Below are 22,885 nucleotides of genomic sequence, written 5' to 3' on the forward strand. Positions count from 1 at the left end.
CACTGTATTAGACAACTGTTATCAAACTTAGCAATAATGATGCATTAATCTGCCAATCAAGTGTGAAAGCTGGCTATGTGTATAGGCATAGTAAACACATATCATCATCATCCTCATTATCATTTATTTATATAGTGTCACTAATAGCGCAGCGCTGTACAGAGAACCCATTCACATCAGTCCCTACCCTATTGGAGCTTACAGTCTAAATTCCCTAATATAGACACACACTCACACACAGACAGAGAGGGAGAGACTAGGGTCAATTTTGATAGCAGCCAATTAACCTAACAGTATGTTTTTTGGAGTGTGGGAGGAAACCCACGCAAACACAGGGAGAACATACAAACTTCACACAGATAAGGCCATTGTTGATATAAGTACTGGCTCTGCTTACCATTGTCCAGTCTAGTACATAACTGTATTAATGCTGTGAAATATTATTACTTTGAATGCCTTAAATATGCAAGAGCGCATTTGGGTAAGTTTATGCTAATAAAAGATATATGCACTTTTCTTGCCTACCCATACTATTTAATAACCACCAAAAATTAAGCAATATGTAAGCACTGCTTCCAGTTGAAATCAGTCTGTCTGTCTGTCTATCTATCTATCTATCTATCTATCTATCTATCTATCTTTCTATCTATCTATCTATCTTTCTATCTATCTATCTATCGGTCTGTCTATCTTTAAAACTGAAAGACATCCATTAAACATACACAATGACAGCATATTTAGTGTGTAATTGATGCTAAAACACAATTCTCACTCTCCTAATATAGCTGATTTTTGACAATGAACTGCATTTTTCATGTGAAGCATTTGATGTCATAAAGATGTAAACCTCACAAAGCAATTCTGTCACTGGTCAGTTTGCTTGACAGACATCTGACTTTAAGGTACTAGCCAATGGAAACATGGTGACATGTAAATATGAAAGCACATTAGGACAAAATATGCAATAAGATAGAGGCAAAGGGAGATGGCTGCTGGGAATGTATTTCATTTATCCCAGAAAATCTTTAAATCTAAGTATTAATACTACGTTGATGTACTTTTGAAATTGGAGAGCTACTTTTTACTAAAAGTACATCTCCCTTATATAATTAAGTATAATGCAGACCTGCTCAAAAACTTAGTATAATTAAAGAAGTCTTATGCCATAAATGATGATGATGAGAGCTGCTTATGTGAATGTCTATAGTGGTTTTCTCTACCAGTGTCACTGTATTAGACAACTGTTATCAAACTTAGCAATAATGATGCATTAATCTGCCAATCAAGTGTGAAAGCTGGCTATGTGTATAGGCATAGTAAACACATATCATCATCATCCTCATTATCATTTATTTATATAGTGTCACTAATAGCGCAGCGCTGTACAGAGAACCCATTCACATCAGTCCCTACCCTATTGGAGCTTACAGTCTAAATTCCCTAATATAGACACACACTCACACACAGACAGAGAGGGAGAGACTAGGGTCAATTTTGATAGCAGCCAATTAACCTAACAGTATGTTTTTTGGAGTGTGGGAGGAAACCACAGCACCCGGAGGAAACCCACGCAAACACAGGGAGAACATACAAACTTCACACAGATAAGGCCATTGTTGATATAAGTACTGGCTCTGCTTACCATTGTCCAGTCTAGTACATAACTGTATTAATGCTGTGAAATATTATTACTTTGAATGCCTTAAATATGCAAGAGCGCATTCGGGTAAGTTTATGCCAATAAAAGATATATGCACTTTTCTTGCCTACCCATACTATTTAATAACCACCAAAAATTAAGCAATATGTAAGCACTGCTTCCAGTTGAAATCAGTCTGTCTGTCTGTCTATCTATCTATCTATCTATCTATCTATCTATCTATCTATCTTTCTATCTTTCTATCTATCTATCTATCGGTCTGTCTATCTTTAAAACTGAAAGACATCCATTAAACATACACAATGACAGCATATTTAGTGTGTAATTGATGCTAAAACACAATTCTCACTCTCCTAATATAGCTGATTTTTGACAATGAACTGCATTTTTCATGTGAAGCATTTGATGTCATAAAGATGTAAACCTCACAAAGCAATTCTGTCACTGGTCAATTTGCTTGACAGACATCTGACTTTAAGGTACTAGCCAATGGAAACATGGTGACATGTAAATATGAAAGCACATTAGGACAAAATATGCAATAAGATAGAGGCAAAGGGAGATGGCTGCTGGGAATGTTTTTCATTTATCCCAGAAAATCTTTAAATCTAAGTATTAATACTACGTTGATGTACTTTTGAAATTGGAGAGCTACTTTTTACTAAAAGTACATCTCCCTTATATAATTAAGTATAATGCAGACCTGCTCAAAAACTTAGTATAATTAAAGAAGTCTTATGCCATAAATGATGATGATGAGAGCTGCTTATGTGAATGTCTATAGTGGTTTTCTCTACCAGTGTCACTGTATTAGACAACTGTTATCAAACTTAGCAATAATGATGCATTAATCTGCCAATCAAGTGTGAAAGCTGGCTATGTGTATAGGCATAGTAAACACATATCATCATCATCCTCATTATCATTTATTTATATAGTGTCACTAATAGCGCAGCGCTGTACAGAGAACCCATTCACATCAGTCCCTACCCTATTGGAGCTTACAGTCTAAATTCCCTAATATAGACACACACTCACACACAGACAGAGAGGGAGAGACTAGGGTCAATTTTGATAGCAGCCAATTAACCTAACAGTATGTTTTTTGGAGTGTGGGAGGAAACCCACGCAAACACAGGGAGAACATACAAACTTCACACAGATAAGGCCATTGTTGATATAAGTACTGGCTCTGCTTACCATTGTCCAGTCTAGTACATAACTGTATTAATGCTGTGAAATATTATTACTTTGAATGCCTTAAATATGCAAGAGCGCATTTGGGTAAGTTTATGCTAATAAAAGATATATGCACTTTTCTTGCCTACCCATACTATTTAATAACCACCAAAAATTAAGCAATATGTAAGCACTGCTTCCAGTTGAAATCAGTCTGTCTGTCTGTCTATCTATCTATCTATCTATCTTTCTATCTATCTATCTATCTTTCTATCTATCTATCTATCGGTCTGTCTATCTTTAAAACTGAAAGACATCCATTAAACATACACAATGACAGCATATTTAGTGTGTAATTGATGCTAAAACACAATTCTCACTCTCCTAATATAGCTGATTTTTGACAATGAACTGCATTTTTCATGTGAAGCATTTGATGTCATAAAGATGTAAACCTCACAAAGCAATTCTGTCACTGGTCAGTTTGCTTGACAGACATCTGACTTTAAGGTACTAGCCAATGGAAACATGGTGACATGTAAATATGAAAGCACATTAGGACAAAATATGCAATAAGATAGAGGCAAAGGGAGATGGCTGCTGGGAATGTATTTCATTTATCCCAGAAAATCTTTAAATCTAAGTATTAATACTACGTTGATGTACTTTTGAAATTGGAGAGCTACTTTTTACTAAAAGTACATCTCCCTTATATAATTAAGTATAATGCAGACCTGCTCAAAAACTTAGTATAATTAAAGAAGTCTTATGCCATAAATGATGATGATGAGAGCTGCTTATGTGAATGTCTATAGTGGTTTTCTCTACCAGTGTCACTGTATTAGACAACTGTTATCAAACTTAGCAATAATGATGCATTAATCTGCCAATCAAGTGTGAAAGCTGGCTATGTGTATAGGCATAGTAAACACATATCATCATCATCCTCATTATCATTTATTTATATAGTGTCACTAATAGCGCAGCGCTGTACAGAGAACCCATTCACATCAGTCCCTACCCTATTGGAGCTTACAGTCTAAATTCCCTAATATAGACACACACTCACACACAGACAGAGAGGGAGAGACTAGGGTCAATTTTGATAGCAGCCAATTAACCTAACAGTATGTTTTTTGGAGTGTGGGAGGAAACCCACGCAAACACAGGGAGAACATACAAACTTCACACAGATAAGGCCATTGTTGATATAAGTACTGGCTCTGCTTACCATTGTCCAGTCTAGTACATAACTGTATTAATGCTGTGAAATATTATTACTTTGAATGCCTTAAATATGCAAGAGCGCATTTGGGTAAGTTTATGCTAATAAAAGATATATGCACTTTTCTTGCCTACCCATACTATTTAATAACCACCAAAAATTAAGCAATATGTAAGCACTGCTTCCAGTTGAAATCAGTCTGTCTGTCTGTCTATCTATCTATCTATCTATCTATCTATCTTTCTATCTATCTATCTATCTTTCTATCTATCTATCTATCGGTCTGTCTATCTTTAAAACTGAAAGACATCCATTAAACATACACAATGACAGCATATTTAGTGTGTAATTGATGCTAAAACACAATTCTCACTCTCCTAATATAGCTGATTTTTGACAATGAACTGCATTTTTCATGTGAAGCATTTGATGTCATAAAGATGTAAACCTCACAAAGCAATTCTGTCACTGGTCAGTTTGCTTGACAGACATCTGACTTTAAGGTACTAGCCAATGCAAACATGGTGACATGTAAATATGAAAGCACATTAGGACAAAATATGCAATAAGATAGAGGCAAAGGGAGATGGCTGCTGGGAATGTATTTCATTTATCCCAGAAAATCTTTAAATCTAAGTATTAATACTACGTTGATGTACTTTTGAAATTGGAGAGCTACTTTTTACTAAAAGTACATCTCCGTTATATAATTAAGTATAATGCAGACCTGCTCAAAAACTTAGTATAATTAAAGAAGTCTTATGCCATAAATGATGATGATGAGAGCTGCTTATGTGAATGTCTATAGTGGTTTTCTCTACCAGTGTCACTGTATTAGACAACTGTTATCAAACTTAGCAATAATGATGCATTAATCTGCCAATCAAGTGTGAAAGCTGGCTATGTGTATAGGCATAGTAAACACATATCATCATCATCCTCATTATCATTTATTTATATAGTGTCACTAATAGCGCAGCGCTGTACAGAGAACCCATTCACATCAGTCCCTACCCTATTGGAGCTTACAGTCTAAATTCCCTAATATAGACACACACTCACACACAGACAGAGAGGGAGAGACTAGGGTCAATTTTGATAGCAGCCAATTAACCTAACAGTATGTTTTTTGGAGTGTGGGAGGAAACCCACGCAAACACAGGGAGAACATACAAACTTCACACAGATAAGGCCATTGTTGATATAAGTACTGGCTCTGCTTACCATTGTCCAGTCTAGTACATAACTGTATTAATGCTGTGAAATATTATTACTTTGAATGCCTTAAATATGCAAGAGCGCATTTGGGTAAGTTTATGCTAATAAAAGATATATGCACTTTTCTTGCCTACCCATACTATTTAATAACCACCAAAAATTAAGCAATATGTAAGCACTGCTTCCAGTTGAAATCAGTCTGTCTGTCTGTCTATCTATCTATCTATCTATCTATCTTTCTATCTATCTATCTATCTTTCTATCTATCTATCTATCGGTCTGTCTATCTTTAAAACTGAAAGACATCCATTAAACATACACAATGACAGCATATTTAGTGTGTAATTGATGCTAAAACACAATTCTCACTCTCCTAATATAGCTGATTTTTGACAATGAACTGCATTTTTCATGTGAAGCATTTGATGTCATAAAGATGTAAACCTCACAAAGCAATTCTGTCACTGGTCAGTTTGCTTCACAGACATCTGACTTTAAGGTACTAGCCAATGGAAACATGGTGACATGTAAATATGAAAGCACATTAGGACAAAATATGCAATAAGATAGAGGCAAAGGGAGATGGCTGCTGGGAATGTATTTCATTTATCCCAGAAAATCTTTAAATCTAAGTATTAATACTACGTTGATGTACTTTTGAAATTGGAGAGCTACTTTTTACTAAAAGTACATCTCCCTTATATAATTAAGTATAATGCAGACCTGCTCAAAAACTTAGTATAATTAAAGAAGTCTTATGCCATAAATGATGATGATGAGAGCTGCTTATGTGAATGTCTATAGTGGTTTTCTCTACCAGTGTCACTGTATTAGACAACTGTTATCAAACTTAGCAATAATGATGCATTAATCTGCCAATCAAGTGTGAAAGCTTTCTATGTGTATAGGCATAGTAAACACATATCATCATCATCCTCATTATCATTTATTTATATAGTGTCACTAATAGCGCAGCGCTGTACAGAGAACCCATTCACATCAGTCCCTACCCTATTGGAGCTTACAGTCTAAATTCCCTAATATAGACACACACTCACACACAGACAGAGAGGGAGAGACTAGGGTCAATTTTGATAGCAGCCAATTAACCTAACAGTATGTTTTTTGGAGTGTGGGAGGAAACCCACGCAAACACAGGGAGAACATACAAACTTCACACAGATAAGGCCATTGTTGATATAAGTACTGGCTCTGCTTACCATTGTCCAGTCTAGTACATAACTGTATTAATGCTGTGAAATATTATTACTTTGAATGCCTTAAATATGCAAGAGCGCATTTGGGTAAGTTTATGCTAATAAAAGATATATGCACTTTTCTTGCCTACCCATACTATTTAATAACCACCAAAAATTAAGCAATATGTAAGCACTGCTTCCAGTTGAAATCAGTCTGTCTGTCTGTCTGTCTATCTATCTATCTATCTATCTATCTATCTATCTTTCTATCTTTCTATCTATCTATCTATCGGTCTGTCTATCTTTAAAACTGAAAGACATCCATTAAACATACACAATGACAGCATATTTAGTGTGTAATTGATGCTAAAACACAATTCTCACTCTCCTAATATAGCTGATTTTTGACAATGAACTGCATTTTTCATGTGAAGCATTTGATGTCATAAAGATGTAAACCTCACAAAGCAATTCTGTCACTGGTCAGTTTGCTTCACAGACATCTGACTTTAAGGTACTAGCCAATGGAAACATGGTGACATGTAAATATGAAAGCACATTAGGACAAAATATGCAATAAGATAGAGGCAAAGGGAGATGGCTGCTGGGAATGTATTTCATTTATCCCAGAAAATCTTTAAATCTAAGTATTAATACTACGTTGATGTACTTTTGAAATTGGAGAGCTACTTTTTACTAAAAGTACATCTCCCTTATATAATTAAGTATAATGCAGACCTGCTCAAAAACTTAGTATAATTAAAGAAGTCTTATGCCATAAATGATGATGATGAGAGCTGCTTATGTGAATGTCTATAGTGGTTTTCTCTACCAGTGTCACTGTATTAGACAACTGTTATCAAACTTAGCAATAATGATGCATTAATCTGCCAATCAAGTGTGAAAGCTTTCTATGTGTATAGGCATAGTAAACACATATCATCATCATCCTCATTATCATTTATTTATATAGTGTCACTAATAGCGCAGCGCTGTACAGAGAACCCATTCACATCAGTCCCTACCCTATTGGAGCTTACAGTCTAAATTCCCTAATATAGACACACACTCACACACAGACAGAGAGGGAGAGACTAGGGTCAATTTTGATAGCAGCCAATTAACCTAACAGTATGTTTTTTGGAGTGTGGGAGGAAACCCACGCAAACACAGGGAGAACATACAAACTTCACACAGATAAGGCCATTGTTGATATAAGTACTGGCTCTGCTTACCATTGTCCAGTCTAGTACATAACTGTATTAATGCTGTGAAATATTATTACTTTGAATGCCTTAAATATGCAAGAGCGCATTTGGGTAAGTTTATGCTAATAAAAGATATATGCACTTTTCTTGCCTACCCATACTATTTAATAACCACCAAAAATTAAGCAATATGTAAGCACTGCTTCCAGTTGAAATCAGTCTGTCTGTCTGTCTGTCTATCTATCTATCTATCTATCTATCTATCTATCTTTCTATCTTTCTATCTATCTATCTATCGGTCTGTCTATCTTTAAAACTGAAAGACATCCATTAAACATACACAATGACAGCATATTTAGTGTGTAATTGATGCTAAAACACAATTCTCACTCTCCTAATATAGCTGATTTTTGACAATGAACTGCATTTTTCATGTGAAGCATTTGATGTCATAAAGATGTAAACCTCACAAAGCAATTCTGTCACTGGTCAGTTTGCTTGACAGACATCTGACTTTAAGGTACTAGCCAATGGAAACATGGTGACATGTAAATATGAAAGCACATTAGGACAAAATATGCAATAAGATAGAGGCAAAGGGAGATGGCTGCTGGGAATGTATTTCATTTATCCCAGAAAATCTTTAAATCTAAGTATTAATACTACGTTGATGTACTTTTGAAATTGGAGAGCTACTTTTTACTAAAAGTACATCTCCCTTATATAATTACCTTATATAATTAAGTATAATGCAGACCTGCTCAAAAACTTAGTATAATTAAAGAAGTCTTATGCCATAAATGATGATGATGAGAGCTGCTTATGTGAATGTCTATAGTGGTTTTCTCTACCAGTGTCACTGTATTAGACAACTGTTATCAAACTTAGCAATAATGATGCATTAATCTGCCAATCAAGTGTGAAAGCTGGCTATGTGTATAGGCATAGTAAACACATATCATCATCATCCTCATTATCATTTATTTATATAGTGTCACTAATAGCGCAGCGCTGTACAGAGAACCCATTCACATCAGTCCCTACCCTATTGGAGCTTACAGTCTAAATTCCCTAATATAGACACACACTCACACACAGACAGAGAGGGAGAGACTAGGGTCAATTTTGATAGCAGCCAATTAACCTAACAGTATGTTTTTTGGAGTGTGGGAGGAAACCACAGCACCCGGAGGAAACCCACGCAAACACAGGGAGAACATACAAACTTCACACAGATAAGGCCATTGTTGATATAAGTACTGGCTCTGCTTACCATTGTCCAGTCTAGTACATAACTGTATTAATGCTGTGAAATATTATTACTTTGAATGCCTTAAATATGCAAGAGCGCATTCGGGTAAGTTTATGCTAATAAAAGATATATGCACTTTTCTTGCCTACCCATACTATTTAATAACCACCAAAAATTAAGCAATATGTAAGCACTGCTTCCAGTTGAAATCAGTCTGTCTGTCTGTCTATCTATCTATCTATCTATCTATCTATCTATCTATCTATCTTTCTATCTTTCTATCTATCTATCTATCGGTCTGTCTATCTTTAAAACTGAAAGACATCCATTAAACATACACAATGACAGCATATTTAGTGTGTAATTGATGCTAAAACACAATTCTCACTCTCCTAATATAGCTGATTTTTGACAATGAACTGCATTTTTCATGTGAAGCATTTGATGTCATAAAGATGTAAACCTCACAAAGCAATTCTGTCACTGGTCAGTTTGCTTGACAGACATCTGACTTTAAGGTACTAGCCAATGGAAACATGGTGACATGTAAATATGAAAGCACATTAGGACAAAATATGCAATAAGATAGAGGCAAAGGGAGATGGCTGCTGGGAATGTATTTCATTTATCCCAGAAAATCTTTAAATCTAAGTATTAATACTACGTTGATGTACTTTTGAAATTGGAGAGCTACTTTTTACTAAAAGTACATCTCCCTTATATAATTAAGTATAATGCAGACCTGCTCAAAAACTTAGTATAATTAAAGAAGTCTTATGCCATAAATGATGATGATGAGAGCTGCTTATGTGAATGTCTATAGTGGGTTTCTCTACCAGTGTCACTGTATTAGACAACTGTTATCAAACTTAGCAATAATGATGCATTAATCTGCCAATCAAGTGTGAAAGCTGGCTATGTGTATAGGCATAGTAAACACATATCATCATCATCCTCATTATCATTTATTTATATAGTGTCACTAATAGCGCAGCGCTGTACAGAGAACCCATTCACATCAGTCCCTACCCTATTGGAGCTTACAGTCTAAATTCCCTAATATAGACACACACTCACACACAGACAGAGAGGGAGAGACTAGGGTCAATTTTGATAGCAGCCAATTAACCTAACAGTATGTTTTTTGGAGTGTGGGAGGAAACCACAGCACCCGGAGGAAACCCACGCAAACACAGGGAGAACATACAAACTTCACACAGATAAGGCCATTGTTGATATAAGTACTGGCTCTGCTTACCATTGTCCAGTCTAGTACATAACTGTATTAATGCTGTGAAATATTATTACTTTGAATGCCTTAAATATGCAAGAGCGCATTCGGGTAAGTTTATGCTAATAAAAGATATATGCACTTTTCTTGCCTACCCATACTATTTAATAACCACCAAAAATTAAGCAATATGTAAGCACTGCTTCCAGTTGAAATCAGTCTGTCTGTCTGTCTATCTATCTATCTATCTATCTATCTATCTATCTATCTATCTATCTATCTTTCTATCTTTCTATCTATCTATCTATCGGTCTGTCTATCTTTAAAACTGAAAGACATCCATTAAACATACACAATGACAGCATATTTAGTGTGTAATTGATGCTAAAACACAATTCTCACTCTCCTAATATAGCTGATTTTTGACAATGAACTGCATTTTTCATGTGAAGCATTTGATGTCATAAAGATGTAAACCTCACAAAGCAATTCTGTCACTGGTCAGTTTGCTTGACAGACATCTGACTTTAAGGTACTAGCCAATGGAAACATGGTGACATGTAAATATGAAAGCACATTAGGACAAAATATGCAATAAGATAGAGGCAAAGGGAGATGGCTGCTGGGAATGTATTTCATTTATCCCAGAAAATCTTTAAATCTAAGTATTAATACTACGTTGATGTACTTTTGAAATTGGAGAGCTACTTTTTACTAAAAGTACATCTCCCTTATATAATTAAGTATAATGCAGACCTGCTCAAAAACTTAGTATAATTAAAGAAGTCTTATGCCATAAATGATGATGATGAGAGCTGCTTATGTGAATGTCTATAGTGGTTTTCTCTACCAGTGTCACTGTATTAGACAACTGTTATCAAACTTAGCAATAATGATGCATTAATCTGCCAATCAAGTGTGAAAGCTGGCTATGTGTATAGGCATAGTAAACACATATCATCATCATCCTCATTATCATTTATTTATATAGTGTCACTAATAGCGCAGCGCTGTACAGAGAACCCATTCACATCAGTCCCTACCCTATTGGAGCTTACAGTCTAAATTCCCTAATATAGACACACACTCACACACAGACAGAGAGGGAGAGACTAGGGTCAATTTTGATAGCAGCCAATTAACCTAACAGTATGTTTTTTGGAGTGTGGGAGGAAACCACAGCACCCGGAGGAAACCCACGCAAACACAGGGAGAACATACAAACTTCACACAGATAAGGCCATTGTTGATATAAGTACTGGCTCTGCTTACCATTGTCCAGTCTAGTACATAACTGTATTAATGCTGTGAAATATTATTACTTTGAATGCCTTAAATATGCAAGAGCGCATTTGGGTAAGTTTATGCTAATAAAAGATATATGCACTTTTCTTGCCTACCCATACTATTTAATAACCACCAAAAATTAAGCAATATGTAAGCACTGCTTCCAGTTGAAATCAGTCTGTCTGTCTCTCTATCTATCTATCTATCTATCTATCTTTCTATCTATCTATCTTTCTATCTTTCTATCTATCTATCTATCGGTCTGTCTATCTTTAAAACTGAAAGACATCCATTAAACATACACAATGACAGCATATTTAGTGTGTAATTGATGCTAAAACACAATTCTCACTCTCCTAATATAGCTGATTTTTGACAATGAACTGCATTTTTCATGTGAAGCATTTGATGTCATAAAGATGTAAACCTCACAAAGCAATTCTGTCACTGGTCAGTTTGCTTGACAGACATCTGACTTTAAGGTACTAGCCAATGGAAACATGGTGACATGTAAATATGAAAGCACATTAGGACAAAATATGCAATAAGATAGAGGCAAAGGGAGATGGCTGCTGGGAATGTATTTCATTTATCCCAGAAAATCTTTAAATCTAAGTATTAATACTACGTTGATGTACTTTTGAAATTGGAGAGCTACTTTTTACTAAAAGTACATCTCCCTTATATAATTAAGTATAATGCAGACCTGCTCAAAAACTTAGTATAATTAAAGAAGTCTTATGCCATAAATGATGATGATGAGAGCTGCTTATGTGAATGTCTATAGTGGTTTTCTCTACCAGTGTCACTGTATTAGACAACTGTTATCAAACTTAGCAATAATGATGCATTAATCTGCCAATCAAGTGTGAAAGCTGGCTATGTGTATAGGCATAGTAAACACATATCATCATCATCCTCATTATCATTTATTTATATAGTGTCACTAATAGCGCAGCGCTGTACAGAGAACCCATTCACATCAGTCCCTACCCTATTGGAGCTTACAGTCTAAATTCCCTAATATAGACACACACTCACACACAGACAGAGAGGGAGAGACTAGGGTCAATTTTGATAGCAGCCAATTAACCTAACAGTATGTTTTTTGGAGTGTGGGAGGAAACCACAGCACCCGGAGGAAACCCACGCAAACACAGGGAGAACATACAAACTTCACACAGATAAGGCCATTGTTGATATAAGTACTGGCTCTGCTTACCATTGTCCAGTCTAGTACATAACTGTATTAATGCTGTGAAATATTATTACTTTGAATGCCTTAAATATGCAAGAGCGCATTCGGGTAAGTTTATGCTAATAAAAGATATATGCACTTTTCTTGCCTACCCATACTATTTAATAACCACCAAAAATTAAGCAATATGTAAGCACTGCTTCCAGTTGAAATCAGTCTGTCTGTCTGTCTATCTATCTATCTATCTATCTATCTATCTATCTATCTATCTATCTATCTATCTATCTATCTTTCTATCTTTCTATCTATCTATCTATCGGTCTGTCTATCTTTAAAACTGAAAGACATCCATTAAACATACACAATGACAGCATATTTAGTGTGTAATTGATGCTAAAACACAATTCTCACTCTCCTAATATAGCTGATTTTTGACAATGAACTGCATTTTTCATGTGAAGCATTTGATGTCATAAAGATGTAAACCTCACAAAGCAATTCTGTCACTGGTCAGTTTGCTTGACAGACATCTGACTTTAAGGTACTAGCCAATGGAAACATGGTGACATGTAAATATGAAAGCACATTAGGACAAAATATGCAATAAGATAGAGGCAAAGGGAGATGGCTGCTGGGAATGTATTTCATTTATCCCAGAAAATCTTTAAATCTAAGTATTAATACTACGTTGATGTACTTTTGAAATTGGAGAGCTACTTTTTACTAAAAGTACATCTCCCTTATATAATTAAGTATAATGCAGACCTGCTCAAAAACTTAGTATAATTAAAGAAGTCTTATGCCATAAATGATGATGATGAGAGCTGCTTATGTGAATGTCTATAGTGGTTTTCTCTACCAGTGTCACTGTATTAGACAACTGTTATCAAACTTAGCAATAATGATGCATTAATCTGCCAATCAAGTGTGAAAGCTGGCTATGTGTATAGGCATAGTAAACACATATCATCATCATCCTCATTATCATTTATTTATATAGTGTCACTAATAGCGCAGCGCTGTACAGAGAACCCATTCACATCAGTCCCTACCCTATTGGAGCTTACAGTCTAAATTCCCTAATATAGACACACACTCACACACAGACAGAGAGGGAGAGACTAGGGTCAATTTTGATAGCAGCCAATTAACCTAACAGTATGTTTTTTGGAGTGTGGGAGGAAACCACAGCACCCGGAGGAAACCCACGCAAACACAGGGAGAACATACAAACTTCACACAGATAAGGCCATTGTTGATATAAGTACTGGCTCTGCTTACCATTGTCCAGTCTAGTACATAACTGTATTAATGCTGTGAAATATTATTACTTTGAATGCCTTAAATATGCAAGAGCGCATTTGGGTAAGTTTATGCTAATAAAAGATATATGCACTTTTCTTGCCTACCCATACTATTTAATAACCACCAAAAATTAAGCAATATGTAAGCACTGCTTCCAGTTGAAATCAGTCTGTCTGTCTGTCTATCTATCTATCTATCTATCTTTCTATCTATCTATCTTTCTATCTTTCTATCTATCTATCTATCGGTCTGTCTATCTTTAAAACTGAAAGACATCCATTAAACATACACAATGACAGCATATTTAGTGTGTAATTGATGCTAAAACACAATTCTCACTCTCCTAATATAGCTGATTTTTGACAATGAACTGCATTTTTCATGTGAAGCATTTGATGTCATAAAGATGTAAACCTCACAAAGCAATTCTGTCACTGGTCAGTTTGCTTGACAGACATCTGACTTTAAGGTACTAGCCAATGGAAACATGGTGACATGTAAATATGAAAGCACATTAGGACAAAATATGCAATAAGATAGAGGCAAAGGGAGATGGCTGCTGGGAATGTATTTCATTTATCCCAGAAAATCTTTAAATCTAAGTATTAATACTACGTTGATGTACTTTTGAAATTGGAGAGCTACTTTTTACTAAAAGTACATCTCCCTTATATAATTAAGTATAATGCAGACCTGCTCAAAAACTTAGTATAATTAAAGAAGTCTTATGCCATAAATGATGATGATGAGAGCTGCTTATGTGAATGTCTATAGTGGTTTTCTCTACCAGTGTCACTGTATTAGACAACTGTTATCAAACTTAGCAATAATGATGCATTAATCTGCCAATCAAGTGTGAAAGCTGGCTATGTGTATAGGCATAGTAAACACATATCATCATCATCCTCATTATCATTTATTTATATAGTGTCACTAATAGCGCAGCGCTGTACAGAGAACCCATTCACATCAGTCCCTACCCTATTGGAGCTTACAGTCTAAATTCCCTAATATAGACACACACTCACACACAGACAGAGAGGGAGAGACTAGGGTCAATTTTGATAGCAGCCAATTAACCTAACAGTATGTTTTTTGGAGTGTGGGAGGAAACCCACGCAAACACAGGGAGAACATACAAACTTCACACAGATAAGGCCATTGTTGATATAAGTACTGGCTCTGCTTACCATTGTCCAGTCTAGTACATAACTGTATTAATGCTGTGAAATATTATTACTTTGAATGCCTTAAATATGCAAGAGCGCATTTGGGTAAGTTTATGCTAATAAAAGATATATGCACTTTTCTTGCCTACCCATACTATTTAATAACCACCAAAAATTAAGCAATATGTAAGCACTGCTTCCAGTTGAAATCAGTCTGTCTGTCTGTCTATCTATCTATCTATCTATCTATCTTTCTATCTATCTATCTTTCTATCTTTCTATCTATCTATCTATCGGTCTGTCTATCTTTAAAACTGAAAGACATCCATTAAACATACACAATGACAGCATATTTAGTGTGTAATTGATGCTAAAACACAATTCTCACTCTCCTAATATAGCTGATTTTTGACAATGAACTGCATTTTTCATGTGAAGCATTTGATGTCATAAAGATGTAAACCTCACAAAGCAATTCTGTCACTGGTCAGTTTGCTTGACAGACATCTGACTTTAAGGTACTAGCCAATGGAAACATGGTGACATGTAAATATGAAAGCACATTAGGACAAAATATGCAATAAGATAGAGGCAAAGGGAGATGGCTGCTGGGAATGTATTTCATTTATCCCAGAAAATCTTTAAATCTAAGTATTAATACTACGTTGATGTACTTTTGAAATTGGAGAGCTACTTTTTACTAAAAGTACATCTCCCTTATATAATTAAGTATAATGCAGACCTGCTCAAAAACTTAGTATAATTAAAGAAGTCTTATGCCATAAATGATGATGATGAGAGCTGCTTATGTGAATGTCTATAGTGGTTTTCTCTACCAGTGTCACTGTATTAGACAACTGTTATCAAACTTAGCAATAATGATGCATTAATCTGCCAATCAAGTGTGAAAGCTGGCTATGTGTATAGGCATAGTAAACACATATCATCATCATCCTCATTATCATTTATTTATATAGTGTCACTAATAGCGCAGCGCTGTACAGAGAACCCATTCACATCAGTCCCTACCCTATTGGAGCTTACAGTCTAAATTCCCTAATATAGACACACACTCACACACAGACAGAGAGGGAGAGACTAGGGTCAATTTTGATAGCAGCCAATTAACCTAACAGTATGTTTTTTGGAGTGTGGGAGGAAACCACAGCACCCGGAGGAAACCCACGCAAACACAGGGAGAACATACAAACTTCACACAGATAAGGCCATTGTTGATATAAGTACTGGCTCTGCTTACCATTGTCCAGTCTAGTACATAACTGTATTAATGCTGTGAAATATTATTACTTTGAATGCCTTAAATATGCAAGAGCGCATTCGGGTAAGTTTATGCTAATAAAAGATATATGCACTTTTCTTGCCTACCCATACTATTTAATAACCACCAAAAATTAAGCAATATGTAAGCACTGCTTCCAGTTGAAATCAGTCTGTCTGTCTGTCTATCTATCTATCTATCTATCTATCTATCTTTCTATCTTTCTATCTATCTATCTATCGGTCTGTCTATCTTTAAAACTGAAAGACATCCATTAAACATACACAATGACAGCATATTTAGTGTGTAATTGATGCTAAAACACAATTCTCACTCTCCTAATATAGCTGATTTTTGACAATGAACTGCATTTTTCATGTGAAGCATTTGATGTCATAAAGATGTAAACCTCACAAAGCAATTCTGTCACTGGTCAGTTTGCTTGACAGACATCTGACTTTAAGGTACTAGCCAATGGAAACATGGTGACATGTAAATATGAAAGCACATTAGGACAAAATATGCAATAAGATAGAGGCAAAGGGAGATGGCTGCTGGGAATGTATTTCATTTATCCCAGAAAATCTTTAAATCTAAGTATTAATACTACGTTGATGTACTTTTGAAATTGGAGAGCTACTTTTTACTAAAAGTACATCTCCCTTATATAATTAAGTATAATGCAGACCTGCTCAAAAACTTAGTATAATTAAAGAAGTCTTATGCCATAAATGATGATGATGAGAGCTGCTTATGTGAATGTCTATAGTGGTTTTCTCTACCAGTGTCACTGTATTAGACAACTGTTATCAAACTTAGCAATAATGATGCATTAATCTGCCAATCAAGTGTGAAAGCTGGCTATGTGTATAGGCATAGTAAACACATATCATCATCATCCTCATTATCATTTATTTATATAGTGTCACTAATAGCGCAGCGCTGTACAGAGAACCCATTCACATCAGTCCCTACCCTATTGGAGCTTACAGTCTAAATTCCCTAATATAGACACACACTCACACACAGACAGAGAGGGAGAGACTAGGGTCAATTTTGATAGCAGCCAATTAACCTAACAGTATGTTTTTTGGAGTGTGGGAGGAAACCCACGCAAACACAGGGAGAACATACAAACTTCACACAGATAAGGCCATTGTTGATATAAGTACTGGCTCTGCTTACCATTGTCCAGTCTAGTACATAACTGTATTAATGCTGTGAAATATTATTACTTTGAATGCCTTAAATATGCAAGAGCGCATTTGGGTAAGTTTATGCTAATAAAAGATATATGCACTTTTCTTGCCTACCCATACTATTTAATAACCACCAAAAATTAAGCAATATGTAAGCACTGCTTCCAGTTGAAATCAGTCTGTCTGTCTGTCTATCTATCTATCTATCTATCTATCTTTCTATCTATCTATCTTTCTATCTTTCTATCTATCTATCTATCGGTCTGTCTATCTTTAAAACTGAAAGACATCCATTAAACATACACAATGACAGCATATTTAGTGTGTAATTGATGCTAAAACACAATTCTCACTCTCCTAATATAGCTGATTTTTGACAATGAACTGCATTTTTCATGTGAAGCATTTGATGTCATAAAGATGTAAACCTCACAAAGCAATTCTGTCACTGGTCAGTTTGCTTGACAGACATCTGACTTTAAGGTACTAGCCAATGGAAACATGGTGACATGTAAATATGAAAGCACATTAGGACAAAATATGCAATAAGATAGAGGCAAAGGGAGATGGCTGCTGGGAATGTATTTCATTTATCCCAGAAAATCTTTAAATCTAAGTATTAATACTACGTTGATGTACTTTTGAAATTGGAGAGCTACTTTTTACTAAAAGTACATCTCCCTTATATAATTAAGTATAATGCAGACCTGCTCAAAAACTTAGTATAATTAAAGAAGTCTTATGCCATAAATGATGATGATGAGAGCTGCTTATGTGAATGTCTATAGTGGTTTTCTCTACCAGTGTCACTGTATTAGACAACTGTTATCAAACTTAGCAATAATGATGCATTAATCTGCCAATCAAGTGTGAAAGCTGGCTATGTGTATAGGCATAGTAAACACATATCATCATCATCCTCATTATCATTTATTTATATAGTGTCACTAATAGCGCAGCGCTGTACAGAGAACCCATTCACATCAGTCCCTACCCTATTGGAGCTTACAGTCTAAATTCCCTAATATAGACACACACTCACACACAGACAGAGAGGGAGAGACTAGGGTCAATTTTGATAGCAGCCAATTAACCTAACAGTATGTTTTTTGGAGTGTGGGAGGAAACCACAGCACCCGGAGGAAACCCACGCAAACACAGGGAGAACATACAAACTTCACACAGATAAGGCCATTGTTGATATAAGTACTGGCTCTGCTTACCATTGTCCAGTCTAGTACATAACTGTATTAATGCTGTGAAATATTATTACTTTGAATGCCTTAAATATGCAAGAGCGCATTCGGGTAAGTTTATGCTAATAAAAGATATATGCACTTTTCTTGCCTACCCATACTATTTAATAACCACCAAAAATTAAGCAATATGTAAGCACTGCTTCCAGTTGAAATCAGTCTGTCTGTCTGTCTATCTATCTATCTATCTATCTATCTATCTTTCTATCTTTCTATCTATCTATCTATCGGTCTGTCTATCTTTAAAACTGAAAGACATCCATTAAACATACACAATGACAGCATATTTAGTGTGTAATTGATGCTAAAACACAATTCTCACTCTCCTAATATAGCTGATTTTTGACAATGAACTGCATTTTTCATGTGAAGCATTTGATGTCATAAAGATGTAAACCTCACAAAGCAATTCTGTCACTGGTCAGTTTGCTTGACAGACATCTGACTTTAAGGTACTAGCCAATGGAAACATGGTGACATGTAAATATGAAAGCACATTAGGACAAAATATGCAATAAGATAGAGGCAAAGGGAGATGGCTGCTGGGAATGTATTTCATTTATCCCAGAAAATCTTTAAATCTAAGTATTAATACTACGTTGATGTACTTTTGAAATTGGAGAGCTACTTTTTACTAAAAGTACATCTCCCTTATATAATTAAGTATAATGCAGACCTGCTCAAAAACTTAGTATAATTAAAGAAGTCTTATGCCATAAATGATGATGATGAGAGCTGCTTATGTGAATGTCTATAGTGGTTTTCTCTACCAGTGTCACTGTATTAGACAACTGTTATCAAACTTAGCAATAATGATGCATTAATCTGCCAATCAAGTGTGAAAGCTGGCTATGTGTATAGGCATAGTAAACACATATCATCATCATCCTCATTATCATTTATTTATATAGTGTCACTAATAGCGCAGCGCTGTACAGAGAACCCATTCACATCAGTCCCTACCCTATTGGAGCTTACAGTCTAAATTCCCTAATATAGACACACACTCACACACAGACAGAGAGGGAGAGACTAGGGTCAATTTTGATAGCAGCCAATTAACCTAACAGTATGTTTTTTGGAGTGTGGGAGGAAACCCACGCAAACACAGGGAGAACATACAAACTTCACACAGATAAGGCCATTGTTGATATAAGTACTGGCTCTGCTTACCATTGTCCAGTCTAGTACATAACTGTATTAATGCTGTGAAATATTATTACTTTGAATGCCTTAAATATGCAAGAGCGCATTTGGGTAAGTTTATGCTAATAAAAGATATATGCACTTTTCTTGCCTACCCATACTATTTAATAACCACCAAAAATTAAGCAATATGTAAGCACTGCTTCCAGTTGAAATCAGTCTGTCTGTCTGTCTATCTATCTATCTATCTATCTATCTTTCTATCTATCTATCTTTCTATCTTTCTATCTATCTATCTATCGGTCTGTCTATCTTTAAAACTGAAAGACATCCATTAAACATACACAATGACAGCATATTTAGTGTGTAATTGATGCTAAAACACAATTCTCACTCTCCTAATATAGCTGATTTTTGACAATGAACTGCATTTTTCATGTGAAGCATTTGATGTCATAAAGATGTAAACCTCACAAAGCAATTCTGTCACTGGTCAGTTTGCTTGACAGACATCTGACTTTAAGGTACTAGCCAATGGAAACATGGTGACATGTAAATATGAAAGCACATTAGGACAAAATATGCAATAAGATAGAGGCAAAGGGAGATGGCTGCTGGGAATGTATTTCATTTATCCCAGAAAATCTTTAAATCTAAGTATTAATACTACGTTGATGTACTTTTGAAATTGGAGAGCTACTTTTTACTAAAAGTACATCTCCCTTATATAATTAAGTATAATGCAGACCTGCTCAAAAACTTAGTATAATTAAAGAAGTCTTATGCCATAAATGATGATGATGAGAGCTGCTTATGTGAATGTCTATAGTGGTTTTCTCTACCAGTGTCACTGTATTAGACAACTGTTATCAAACTTAGCAATAATGATGCATTAATCTGCCAATCAAGTGTGAAAGCTGGCTATGTGTATAGGCATAGTAAACACATATCATCATCATCCTCATTATCATTTATTTATATAGTGTCACTAATAGCGCAGCGCTGTACAGAGAACCCATTCACATCAGTCCCTACCCTATTGGAGCTTACAGTCTAAATTCCCTAATATAGACACACACTCACACACAGACAGAGAGGGAGAGACTAGGGTCAATTTTGATAGCAGCCAATTAACCTAACAGTATGTTTTTTGGAGTGTGGGAGGAAACCCACGCAAACACAGGGAGAACATACAAACTTCACACAGATAAGGCCATTGTTGATATAAGTACTGGCTCTGCTTACCATTGTCCAGTCTAGTACATAACTGTATTAATGCTGTGAAATATTATTACTTTGAATGCCTTAAATATGCAAGAGCGCATTTGGGTAAGTTTATGCTAATAAAAGATATATGCACTTTTCTTGCCTACCCATACTATTTAATAACCACCAAAAATTAAGCAATATGTAAGCACTGCTTCCAGTTGAAATCAGTCTGTCTGTCTGTCTATCTATCTATCTATCTATCTATCTATCTTTCTATCTATCTATCTTTCTATCTTTCTATCTATCTATCTATCGGTCTGTCTATCTTTAAAACTGAAAGACATCCATTAAACATACACAATGACAGCATATTTAGTGTGTAATTGATGCTAAAACACAATTCTCACTCTCCTAATATAGCTGATTTTTGACAATGAACTGCATTTTTCATGTGAAGCATTTGATGTCATAAAGATGTAAACCTCACAAAGCAATTCTGTCACTGGTCAGTTTGCTTGACAGACATCTGACTTTAAGGTACTAGCCAATGGAAACATGGTGACATGTAAATATGAAAGCACATTAGGACAAAATATGCAATAAGATAGAGGCAAAGGGAGATGGCTGCTGGGAATGTATTTCATTTATCCCAGAAAATCTTTAAATCTAAGTATTAATACTACGTTGATGTACTTTTGAAATTGGAGAGCTACTTTTTACTAAAAGTACATCTCCCTTATATAATTAAGTATAATGCAGACCTGCTCAAAAACTTAGTATAATTAAAGAAGTCTTATGCCATAAATGATGATGATGAGAGCTGCTTATGTGAATGTCTATAGTGGTTTTCTCTACCAGTGTCACTGTATTAGACAACTGTTATCAAACTTAGCAATAATGATGCATTAATCTGCCAATCAAGTGTGAAAGCTGGCTATGTGTATAGGCATAGTAAACACATATCATCATCATCCTCATTATCATTTATTTATATAGTGTCACTAATAGCGCAGCGCTGTACAGAGAACCCATTCACATCAGTCCCTACCCTATTGGAGCTTACAGTCTAAATTCCCTAATATAGACACACACTCACACACAGACAGAGAGGGAGAGACTAGGGTCAATTTTGATAGCAGCCAATTAACCTAACAGTATGTTTTTTGGAGTGTGGGAGGAAACCCACGCAAACACAGGGAGAACATACAAACTTCACACAGATAAGGCCATTGTTGATATAAGTACTGGCTCTGCTTACCATTGTCCAGTCTAGTACATAACTGTATTAATGCTGTGAAATATTATTACTTTGAATGCCTTAAATATGCAAGAGCGCATTTGGGTAAGTTTATGCTAATAAAAGATATATGCACTTTTCTTGCCTACCCATACTATTTAATAACCACCAAAAATTAAGCAATATGTAAGCACTGCTTCCAGTTGAAATCAGTCTGTCTGTCTGTCTATCTATCTATCTATCTATCTATCTTTCTATCTATCTATCTTTCTATCTTTCTATCTATCTATCTATCGGTCTGTCTATCTTTAAAACTGAAAGACATCCATTAAACATACACAATGACAGCATATTTAGTGTGTAATTGATGCTAAAACACAATTCTCACTCTCCTAATATAGCTGATTTTTGACAATGAACTGCATTTT

Source organism: Mixophyes fleayi, unplaced genomic scaffold, assembly GCF_038048845.1.
Source record: "Mixophyes fleayi isolate aMixFle1 unplaced genomic scaffold, aMixFle1.hap1 Scaffold_29, whole genome shotgun sequence".
NCBI classification, from domain to species: domain Eukaryota; kingdom Metazoa; phylum Chordata; class Amphibia; order Anura; family Limnodynastidae; genus Mixophyes; species Mixophyes fleayi.